Consider the following 12,168-nt stretch of genomic DNA (forward strand, 5'->3'; position numbering starts at 1 on the left):
GTCTAAGAAATGTTATAATTATATAATTAATGTTCACTACCAATTTTATACTTAAGGTTTTTTTCAAGTCCTAATTTTTTGTATTCTGAATTTACATAACCATCAATGTATTCAGACCATCTGATTTATCGGATAAAAGTTCTATCTATCGCCTTGAAATTTTTTTAGGTAAAACAGTTTAAGAGACTTTATATGATGTAATTTGCCAATAGTCTAATAAAGATCCATCAGTAGGACGAGGGTCAACATTAGCAACTTGCTGCACAACATTCTGCTGGGTTTCCAGAATTTCTTTCCTTTCAATACCAAAGTTGTGCAGAGCAACTGCTGGGTTTGTACGTAGCAAATTTAAACATTGACATCTCTTTGTTTAGGAATCCAAAACTTTCTCTATCAGCGCACTGGTTCTACACAACGCATTAATGTAGCGTCTTTCACTTTGATCATCAGAGTTGATGCATGAACGGGGTCATAAGAAAAGGACGGTACTGATACCCAGAATCTCCCAGTAACAGACCATCATGGTCACTTAAATTTAGAATCATTATTGCAAACTGAAAAATATGAATAAAACTTTTTTATCCCTCATAGCTTAAACAAAGGTGAATTCAGTCTAGTTCTTTGAAAGAAGCTTGAAATTCCTGCTGGCAGTGTTGCGCCCTAAGACTCTGTGGTCTTGAATTTCAAAGAATGGACTGTTTCCTGAACTTTCAATAAATAATAGTCATGCTCTTGTACTTGTACCTTAGACATTAGTTCAGCAATAGAATCGTCTTTGTCATCTGGCTCGGCAGCGACCGTTTCACTTGTTATATATATGGTTAAATCACCACTAATATTTGTTAACAATTTCCAGTTTGTTTCATATTTAGGCAATCGTCGTAAATATGTGACCAATATTTTTCACAAAAACAAGACAATTCACGCGTGATAATTAGTAGAGGTTTGATTGACAATGACGTGGTGAACAGACTTAATGGTAGGAATTGGTTTGAATTGTAGATAACCAACTCTTGGTATGCTGTCAAGGAAACGAAATAAACCAGATTTGGTCCTTGTCAAATTTAAAATCGCAAATTCATACCGCGCGCATTTTGAATGAGAAATTGTCCGCGCAATACTGCTATATCTGCCTGTCTCTTTAGAAGTCCTTCAGTAGCATCTTGAGGCCCTGCAAAGAAAAGCGTTTATAAAAAGTATTGATTGAAAACACAAATGCAGGATTTTTAAAATAGAGAGGGGCAGTCTTTAACAGTTTCATTTAGATACGTGCCAGGCTTGGGGCAAATTGCATTGTAAAGTAATGCATTACATTACCATTACTTCATGAATTTGGGCATTAAATTACCATTACCATTACTTGATTTTCTTGAAGTAATGCATTACATTACCATCACATGAGTAAAGTAATGCATTACCATTACCATTACTTTGTTTTAAAAAAGTAAAGCTAATAAAGAGTTTTTGCAAATGTTTCAATTATAAAACACTCTTTAACATATCTACAGGTTCATGTTCAGTATCAGGTTCAACTTCAATGACTATAATTAATATAATTATAATATAATACAAGTGTCATTCTTTATTCGCTCAATATATAATCATCTTGTGGCATTATGAACAACATATTACATAAGTAAACAGATATCTATAGACATTTTGCATGATACAATATCAGATATAAAATAGAGACACAGAATTCATGCATAATAGAAAACAATTTATGGAATAATGTTGTGGTTATTAATTTAAAAGCTAAATAGAGATATTTCCCCCAGATTACACAAATCTTTATAATTTTGGACACTTAATTGTATTAATTTATAAACAGAGGGTTTTCCCCAGTTATATTTCTCCATATAATTTAATCGGATTTCTTGATGCTGAGGACACTTTAAGACAAAAGATTGCACTTTATGATCAAAGGTTCATCTTTTAACTGCATCCTCATCGCCTCAAACCACAGGTTTTGTGTCCATTCTATTTCCACAAACATTTGTGGAAATAGAATTGAGACAATGCTGCATCCTATTAGTTTAAAAATCTTCCAAGTTATACTAAATAAACGTTCTACAGGAGCAGTGGAAGCTGGGACTGAAAGATTGTTTGACAATCTTTATCTTAGGATAAAGTGCTAAAATAGAAAAAAAATACATGAATCTTGTATTTTTTATCAGTCCAAACTAATGTACTTAATATACAACAGAGAGAGAGAGAGAGAGAGAGAGAGAGTATTTTCAAATGGGTTATACTATTGGAAGTGATTTAGATTTCCATCATGGATGGACAGTGCATTCATTTTGCCCTTAAAGGTGCATGTCTGTCCTCTATTCTATTGGGACATGGCATAGGGAAGGGGATTGGGATGTTTAGCACTTCTTATAACAATAGATTGTTTTGATACTTCAGGTTATCCTGGGGGCATAGTGTGTTGTTGACACATCTTTATTGAAGTGCAAACTAATTGGAGTAAATTGATTAAATGATTTAAAACTTTTAATAACAACACTCATAAAAATGTTATGAAACTGCGTTGTTATATCTATAGTAATATGAACAATTTAAAAATGAAATTTTATAAACTTTTTAATAATACAACTAAAACATTTTTATTTCAAGAATTATTTCTTTCTTCTTTATAATAAAGTTAATCAAATTCAGTTTCAGCTATTCATTTATTCATCAAATATTTTAAAGTGAACATGCATAAATAAGCATGGTAATGCAAAGTAATGCCAGCATTACACTCAGTTTTGGAAAGTAATGAATTATTTTAAAGTGAACATGCTTAAATAAGCATGGTAATGCAAAGTAATGCCATGTAATGCCAGCATTACACTCAGTTTTGGAAAGTAATGAATTACATTACCATTACTTGTAATGCTAATTTTGTGGCATTACACATTACTAGCATTACTTTGAAAACATGTAATGCATTGCAATGCATTACCATTACATTTAGCATTACCCCATGCCTGATACGTGCCTTTAACATACATTTTAAAAAAGGTTAAAGGTCATGCTCCGTTAAAAACTGTACATATGATACATGTGACAGTTGTACTCTTAAAAAAATATTATTTTTAGCAAGTGCAGCCTCAAAAATAATTCGGGTGAAATTCTTGTAACCAAAGTCATTACAAGAGTTACTGATATCCTCAAAGCAATGTCGATGTTATATTGGGCTGCACATCCATCCGTAAATTTATGCATGCTTTCTACTCGGTAGGAGATTGAAGAAAAGTAATCGGCAATAGATTGTCGAACCTCGTGGATGAAGTACGGGTCATGCTGTTGTTCAGAATTGTTCAGCGACAATTTCTGGGTTCCCCTCTGAACTCTCGACACCATCTATATCAAGCAGAGCATGGCAATGTATAATGGTGACGTAGATTGATACATGTACCTCGTCCTTTGAAAGTGTGAACTTTGTAGTTGCTTCAATTCTGTACAGCGATAATTTTCAGAGATATCATGAACACAAATTCAGTGATTCAGCGGAAGATTAGAAACAAGTGTTTGCTACTGCCTGTTTTGTTATGTTGCTGATGGAAAGGAAATAATTTCAAGAGTTGCAACAAGTGGGAAAATATATAGTGGATATATAGAACCACTTGGCCAGGAAAGATGAAACTCATAGTGAAGTATCCTCAGGTGGTGTAACAGTACCGATCAGACCCAACCTAACAGAAAGTAAACCACAACTTAACTCTGGGTTTACTTTCTGGGTTTACTAGAGTGGACACAAAGAGTAAACCCCGATCAGAAGTACACCCCTGAAAACAGACGCTAACTGTGTATTCGGAATACACAAGGGGCAGGAATTACAGGTAGTAGGATTGTAAGATAAATTACGAGTCTGTTTCACACTTCAGCGCGCACAGTTGACCAAAAAAGCAATTTCCAAGTAAACCCCGAGTAGACCCAAATTTTCAAAAAGTAAACCCAGGGTTTAGTTGGGGTTTACTCTGGTGTTAGGTTTGGTCTGATCGGTACTGTAGATTCAAGTTTGCTCAAATCATGACCCCTTGGGCAAGAGTGGGGGTGTAATGGATGAGTAAATTTTACATAAGAATACATCAGAAAACCTTTAAAATTTAAAAATCTTGTAGATTCCATAAGAGCTGTGATTAGTTACATTTATATGCAAGCAACTTTATGTAGTGCGCATTCAATTTTGTCTAGTTTGTGGCCGTACAAAATGATATCAACAGATTAGGTTTACCTTTGTTCGGCCGATCACTGTTGTGTCCATATAAGGCATCCGGCAAATGCTTTCACTTGCGCACACATTTCGCTTCCGTAAGTAGTTCTTATAAAAACTTGAAGCTTTGGTTTAGTTTTTATATAACATTTTACTAAGTTTTATTTCAATTCATTTACCTTAAGAGATTGAAACATACATTAAATACAGTTCGACCTGTTAATTCAAGAATGCACCTTTTGTCTCGCGCGTAAGAATTTCGATCGAAAGATTCATTCAGTAATGCAGTTGACCTCGATGAACTGACCTCTATCATAAGAAGATGCTCCATGAACTGACTTCGATCTATTGATGTTGCATAATAGTAGCTAGGAAGACGGCTTGATTTATAAACAAGGTTACGTTATAATGCGACCTCAATAGCACGTTTTGATGGCATTTAATGTTATTCAGTCGCATTAAATTATTTTAATACAACTCTTTCTTTGTATACGTGTTAATGCTCTTTGAAGAGCCCTACTCAGTATTCTGAAGAAGAAGAATTAACATTAACATTTAATAATTGCGTTTATAAAATTATAAAACTAGACAAGGTGTTTACGAACGGCTTTCCCAAAATTTATTTCAAATTAAATTTGTTGACGGTTTATAATGATGAAATTATGGTGTACAGATTCAAAATATTCTATATTTTGTAAAAATACAGTACTTTTTTTTATTATTTTACATCAAACCGATCATGTTGATTACTCCTAGCTATCTATATATCATAATTGCCGATCATTCCTTTAAAAGGAATACTTGGTTGTTTTTTTCGATCGGGCGTGGGGTACCAAATAAATGAAATCGAGGCTCACTTCAGCCATTTTTTATGTGGACGGTGAAGAAGTAACTGAAGTTTAGTGTTTACACGGATCTTAAACAAAAGTATTCATTGCTGATTGTTGTTTTCATACTGTAAGGTTTGAAGAGTAAAGGATTTAGCTGAATAATTACAACCTTGCGTATATTTGTTTGTGCAGCATTAATTTGTTATGCAGTGTTCAGGCGCGATCATACTGCGCAGTTGAAGTCTCTCGGAGAAAAGGTCACACGGAGAAAAACAAGTCCATTTAGATACTGCTACATTTTTGACAACTAGTCCAAACGCTGTTGTAGTAAAGATTGACGACATTGGAAAATGTCTCTACACACCAACAGAAGAAGTGTCAAGAAATCAGAAACAACTAATCATTGATTCTGTGAGCTGTGCCATCACTCACGTGTGTATTGCGTGTCACAAGAGCATCAGATCGTTTAATGCAGCAGCAACTTTTCCAAAATGTGCCAAATGTGGGATGAAGCAGAAAACGGCCAACATTTAAAACTCAATGAAATGTCAGATTCTTTGTGGTAAGGAGAGATTCAGAATCATTTGGACTCGACATTTTTCGGGAGGTGATGGATATCATTTCCACTCATGTGATATAACTTGTACCGATAATGCATCTTTGTACAAAAGCAAAGTATAAAATGGCTTACCAGTAATTTTTACATGAACTCTCCTTTTATTTGACAGTTCTCAAAACCTATGCTACTTAATTTGATTACATTTGTCTTATACAAATCACAACACATTCAATAACAAGTACGCTACCATACTCCTTCATTAGTTGCTAAATGTCACAAGTGTTATTCTATATATGTGCATTAATTAAAGGAAAAGTGTACATGCATCATAAGATCATTACATTTACATAATAAAAAATAACAACACAAAAAAAACATCCTGAAATCCATTGATGCAAAGCAACAGAAAAAAGTACCAGTATCTAGTGCTGCCGCTGAATCCAGCAAACCAGCAAAATGAATGAAAAGGGAAAAATCACGGAAAAAGAAAAAGTCCCAATCACGTCGGGTATCTGTCAGAGGATGAGTGGCAAAAAACAAGCGATGGTGACAGCATTGCAGAGGAAGAAAAAAATGCTGCATTTGTCATGAATGACAGCCAAAGGACCTGTACAAGTGTTGTGTTTGTGAAGTGGGGCAAATGTGACTTTTGTGCTCATTGGACTGGCCTTCAGTATTGTACTCCTGTTCGAGTGTTGAGGCGGGGAGACACTTTAAAGTGTCCCCATTGTGAAAATAATTGAAAAAAAAAACTGAATAAAAATTCAGTAATGTTTATCACTTTCTGCAGCTGATCAGTATTTTTATCTATAATCACCATTTTAAAAACATTTTTTTTAAATTAAAATACCATAATAATCCATTAATTTTAAGTCCAGTTAAACAACTTTATATTTTCCCCACAATGTGACACTACTAGGCCACCTTAGATCACGCCAATCCGTATACCACGATCCCATACAACTCTCTCGCTTGAAGACGGGAAACAGTAGTGCAACATTTCAAACAGTTTAAATAGATAAACAAATGTATTAAAATTGAAAAAATGTAGAAAGTAATAATAGAGAATCTCGCAATAACATCAGTTTCTGGAAATATCCGTATTGATAAATTTTTCGACAAAAAGGTTTAACTACCGCGATATCATAGGACCGGCTCATATTATTTATGCTTTGTAACCTGGGGAACTATCGCCTGTGTTTTGTAATTTATACATAGACTTCGGTAAATCAGACAGTTGACTGTTTACCTGTGCAAATAAGCAAAATCTGATGTATTACCAAAGTACTGAAATTATACAATATTCATTGTATTGGTAATTCGGTATGATCTTTTGCGTAATGGTTGATTAATGTAATGTGTTTTGTTGAGATATATGCTCAGCATTTTCTCGAGTTTATTCAGTTTAAACAGAGTTTAATAACGCTGACGGAAATATGTACTAGGTATAAATTATGTATGATTCATTTTGAAAAATAAATTGTGCTCTTTGTTTTAATGCATGTCTCATCTGTTTATAAATGTTTCAATTTCTATTTACGAACCATAATTGAATGTTAAGCTTCAAATTATATCCAAAATACAAAGCTTTGTACACAGATATGAGGCCATTTTTTTTTTTACATTTTAGATGGTGAATATGAAATACCAAACTGAAAATCTAGCAAAATTGTGAGCTCTGTATCTTGCTTATAATTCTGTGAGTGACGCTGAAATTTTGGTTAATCATACACTAGAAATGTCTCGATAAACGTTAAATACTTGTACGAAAAATGATATGTTGTAACTACTTTCTGGGGGCCCCTCTTTCAACAATGATTCAGAATTATATGAATTCAACATAATTTTTGACAATTTTTCAGACACGAGTAAATAAAAACGATACCGTTAAAATAATTTTCATAGTTTTATAGTTCTGACAAATTTCTTTACGGGGATAAAGGCATTATCGCTATTCCTAAGAAAGTATTGCAGAGTGAAATCATCCTGGTTTGTAACCATTTGTTGTTTTGAATAAAGATGAAAATAATGGGTGGGTCTTAGTAAAATACAGTGATATGCCTGTCAATACATTGACTATAATAACTCTTTTACATGTCTTGTGACAACATTTTCCATTTGAGTGTATTCATCAATAAAGTGAGTAAAGTTAAAAAGTCTACGCTAGGAAAACAACAGTCGTTAACGAAAATATAGGGAATTGGAAGTTAACAGTGTACCCCTACCAAAAGTTTATTTTTATATCTTGCATAGGAATTTCTTATTTTTGGTAAAAATGGTATTACATAAAGGTACAATGTCAAAGATTAAGTGTATGCTAAAATAAGTGTAAAATTCGAATACTTTTTAATATTTATTTTTTGTTATTATACCGAGGGGCCATATGGTACAATATCCTTTGAACGCCCATATAAAGTCATTGTTGCTCAGGTGAGCGATGTGGCCTCATGGGCCTTTTGTTTATTTTCTAATATAAACCTTATTGGTTCATCTCTACTGCGTGTTTTAATGAAATAACACCGGTAGCGTGCGCAACGTTTAAACATAGAGTGTGTTAAAATTTCAAGCATCTGTAACGACCCACTTGAGGGTCAACTCAATCTTAGTAATCACAAAGTCCAGTAGTTCTTTTACAAGCAGTTTAATAATAATTAATGAATAATAAAAAAAATTCTATATCTTATTTGCTTTCATTTTTTGTTTCATTGTATGAAATACATCGATTGTGACGTCATTTTTATATTTTGATGACGTTAAAAAATTGTCTGCATGGGACGCCTGTATTGTAAAAATGAACGAATATTATACCGAATATAAGCACGTCCAACAGCTGATTTTGGATACACAAAGGGAATCCCTGATTCCTGGTAGAAAGATCCATTAGCACAAAACCAAAAAGCTGCTAAAACTTGTAGAAGTGGTGGTTAGGGACATCTTCGTTGCGTCTGGTGGCTGAGAGTGTCCAAATTTAAGCCCAAATGAAGAAGATCGTGGTGGATACAAAGCGATACCTCTGGAAAATTTCATCCTCGGACAAATACTCTAAAGAATTGCTACGTTCTCTTACCGTTTGCCTAGGAACTCGCATAATATTCCACAGAAGGATACGTCTGGCAGCCATTTTGAATGCTGAGTTGAACGCTTGAGACAAGTGCTTAGCAATCTCAGATGTTTTGAGAAAACTCAAAGACTTTTCTCCACTTGAGTGAAACTCTATTTTCGGGGCACACTTTCTTGTGTCAAACTCCAGGGATTTGAGAAATTTCTACCGTTGAATTCGACTCAAGACGTTCGTGGTCCCGGGGCCTTGTTTTATCAATTTGAAGAAAATTGCACATTTCTTTGTACAATTTGATGAACAATTTCTATCCAGGTCTATATGAATTTGCAGAGGGCTTCCAAAATGGCAAAATCTAGTTTCAACAAAAGCTTTAACAACTGTAGTGCCTTCTTGATCTGGGTGGGCAACAGTTTTGGTCCATTTTTAAAATCACTCCACCATTACTTATATATACTTATCACCTTGTTTGATTTAAGGAAGGGGGGTAAAGAATGTCGAAGACTACAATCTCCATTGCATTCACTACAGGATATGACCCCATTCGAGCATGATTTTTCTTTTTTGACTGCCTCCGAGCAGCACAGTTGTCACATAAATGACAATTTTCTAAAACTGGGGTTTTTTTTATAGACGGCCAGTAGGATCCTTGTTTTATTCTTCCTAATGTCTTTTAAGCGTCCAGATAGATGTCCTGCGGGAGGTATGTCATGGTAAAAGTAAATGATCATCCGGACGACAAGCTTGTTTGAGCAAGACGTGCAACCTTTTTCCAATCTACGGTACAGAATGTCCGACGTGATTGTCAATCTGTCCCAGTACCGCTACAATGCCTTCTATTCTCCAGACCTGTAAGATATTGAGTGCAATGGCTGTTCGATCTTCTTTTCCTTGGCTATCAGAATAGGACCAATGATAGGATCTTAAAATTGTTATAGAGTAATTTCAGCTGGTTCCCCACGCTTTAGAAACTTCACATCTTACAGCCCAGAATTTGATTTAATTTCCTCTGCTTGGCTCCTAGTTATCACTCTTACAGTGTTCATTTATCATCCTGGTTGTAACGTGCCAAGGTATAGGCTATGACTTGATGAGTTGGTAAAATTCCAATGAAGGAAATATATTCAATAGTTAACCAATGATGATCAAATTCCAAAGTTTTTTGGGAAAGTTGGTCAGTATACTTCTACATAGTCAGAGGCAGTGAGAGTACAAGAAATATTCCAGGGTAACAATAATTTATTTAGGTTTAAATATTCATTGAACAATATGCACCAACTTCAAAATAATCAATACCAACAAATCTGTACAGTAGGTTGGGAACGTCAGACGTCACGAAGAAAGTTGTATGAAAAGTATGAATCCAATGAAAGTGAATTCCGTTATATGCTTAATTGGTTATATAATTATAGTATTCAATATGAATAGGAGTGTGATTCAGAGTATTTGCGTACTATTTCTATTAACCGCGGCCGGCGTTCTGCAAAGTCGAACTGAAACTAACGCGTCGCTAGCGACGGTGTTTATAGACTCCAACAACCGACATGAGCACTCGGCTTTACCTAACCAAAAAGGAAAGTAGAGACAAACTATGGCGGACGATGCTACCGAGTGCTGCTAAGGAATAAACAGATAAATAATGTAAATATCGTGACGTCTAACGGAATACAAACATGTATTATAATAAAAACAAAGGTAAGACATTTTAAATATAGTAGAACAACAGTGATAATACTTCCATTATTAATCAAACAGGCTCGAGGACGATACTTAAAATAACCTTACCCCCTATATAAATACATGTAGATTCTTCCATTTCTCCATTACCAAAAGGGCAAACCACATGATTTGTCTTCTGCTAAAAACAACAGGTATTTACGCTATTAATATACAATGTATCATCAGCCTGGAAATCATTGGAGATGAATGTTGTCTCGTTTGCAAATGAGATTAAGAAAACCTAGCGACACATTACACATCGCATATAATTATGCTTGAAATGTTTACAAATGCTGTATTAATAAGATATAAGAATTACACGTATTATAATCTATGCAAGCATGATAAGAAAGGCATACAATGATATATTTATCATTATTACTTATGATATAAACAATGGGGGGGGGGGGACTCTTACACTATCCCCTCTTAAAAAACATATCTTCATTTAACAATAAAATAATCTGTAATATTCCACATGTAAATGTGGAAACAATATATATACTCGATATTGAACACATTGTTTTTGAACACATACATGCACATAATGATAAATATGGCACTTCTTTTGCTAGAAATGCATAGAAACATGACTGATGATGACACAAGAATGCAAGAACAAGGTGAGGACGTAATAATGAAAGGTAAAATGAAGTAGGAATTAATGACATACAATAATATATATTTAAATTGGACAACTAAAACATGATCCATTCCAAAAAAGTCATCATACATATTATGTTTGAGTAACTTAAAAATTTATGTAAAGACCTCCCAAGGAATACAATACATTAGTCATGACTTAACTAAATAACACGCATAACTACATACAGTCCAGTCCTGAAATACATATGTTTGTCTGGTAGAACACTGTATACCTTTCTTCACACAGGATGGACGAGGAGCTGGTTTCTGGGATACTTCCTCCGACGTCTGGGTGGCGGCTTCTTTCGTGATCTTGAAATGTGGATCCTTTGTCCAGGTAGCAGATAGGAAATATGTAGTGCCGTCTGGCAGACTAACCCTCTCCACACGTTGGATCGCTCTGAATCCTAGGGGCACATGGTGGAGGGTTCTTTGGCCGCATCTCCGAGCTCTGGAGCGGGCCTCCTGAAGAATTTGAGCTGCTCCTTTTGGAAACATCGCAGAGGGGGCTCCAGCGAAATATAGTCGAGGGTCAGCTGCCAGAAACGCATAAGGATCCATGTCCCTACTGGCTGCGGAAATGTCATCTAGTTGCCGAAAAAGTAATGAAGCACAGGAGCGACAGACAGTCGCAAATGAACCAGCGGCACCAGATGAAGGAAGGATGGCCTGGCCCAAAGACTCGGGGACGCCTGGGCAGATGCCATGGTGCTTGGGTCAGCTTACCTAGGCTGAAATAACAGGAACTACAGGAGTTTAAGGGGCGAATGCGATGGTGAGCCGACCTCAGACACAGGGGAAAAGTCTCTCTTTACAATCTTCCTTTTGGTGTCAAAGACTCAAGAAGCCTCTACCACTTAGTTAAGCAATTCGTGTTTCTTAGTGGTAATCTCCACAGGCTCCAGGGAATTATCCTGACCCTGGAAACGCAAAGGTATCAGCTGCGTCCTGGAGCCATGGTCAGGGGAAGGAAGAGGTGACGACGCTGAAGGCACATTGGGCGCCACAGATGTTGAAAAAGTTGCATGTACAGTGGGAGAAGGCGGTGGTTTCCGGATACTGTCTGGCTGCACATCATGATGAATGCGATGAACTTTTTCTAAGTGCATGGTTTCTCATCAAGTGTGGTCTACTCTTGGGGACCACGTATCTG

The 12,168-nt window shown here is 35.5% G+C and overlaps 1 pseudogene; it reads right to left on the minus strand.

The window, feature by feature from the left end:
• Positions 1–585: 585 nt before the first annotated feature.
• Positions 586–11,576, minus strand: LOC128176844 (uncharacterized; annotated as a pseudogene).
• Between the last annotated feature and the right edge of the window lie 592 nt (positions 11,577–12,168).

This window comes from Crassostrea angulata, chromosome 3 (assembly GCF_025612915.1).
Source record: "Crassostrea angulata isolate pt1a10 chromosome 3, ASM2561291v2, whole genome shotgun sequence".
Taxonomy (NCBI): domain Eukaryota; kingdom Metazoa; phylum Mollusca; class Bivalvia; order Ostreida; family Ostreidae; genus Magallana; species Magallana angulata.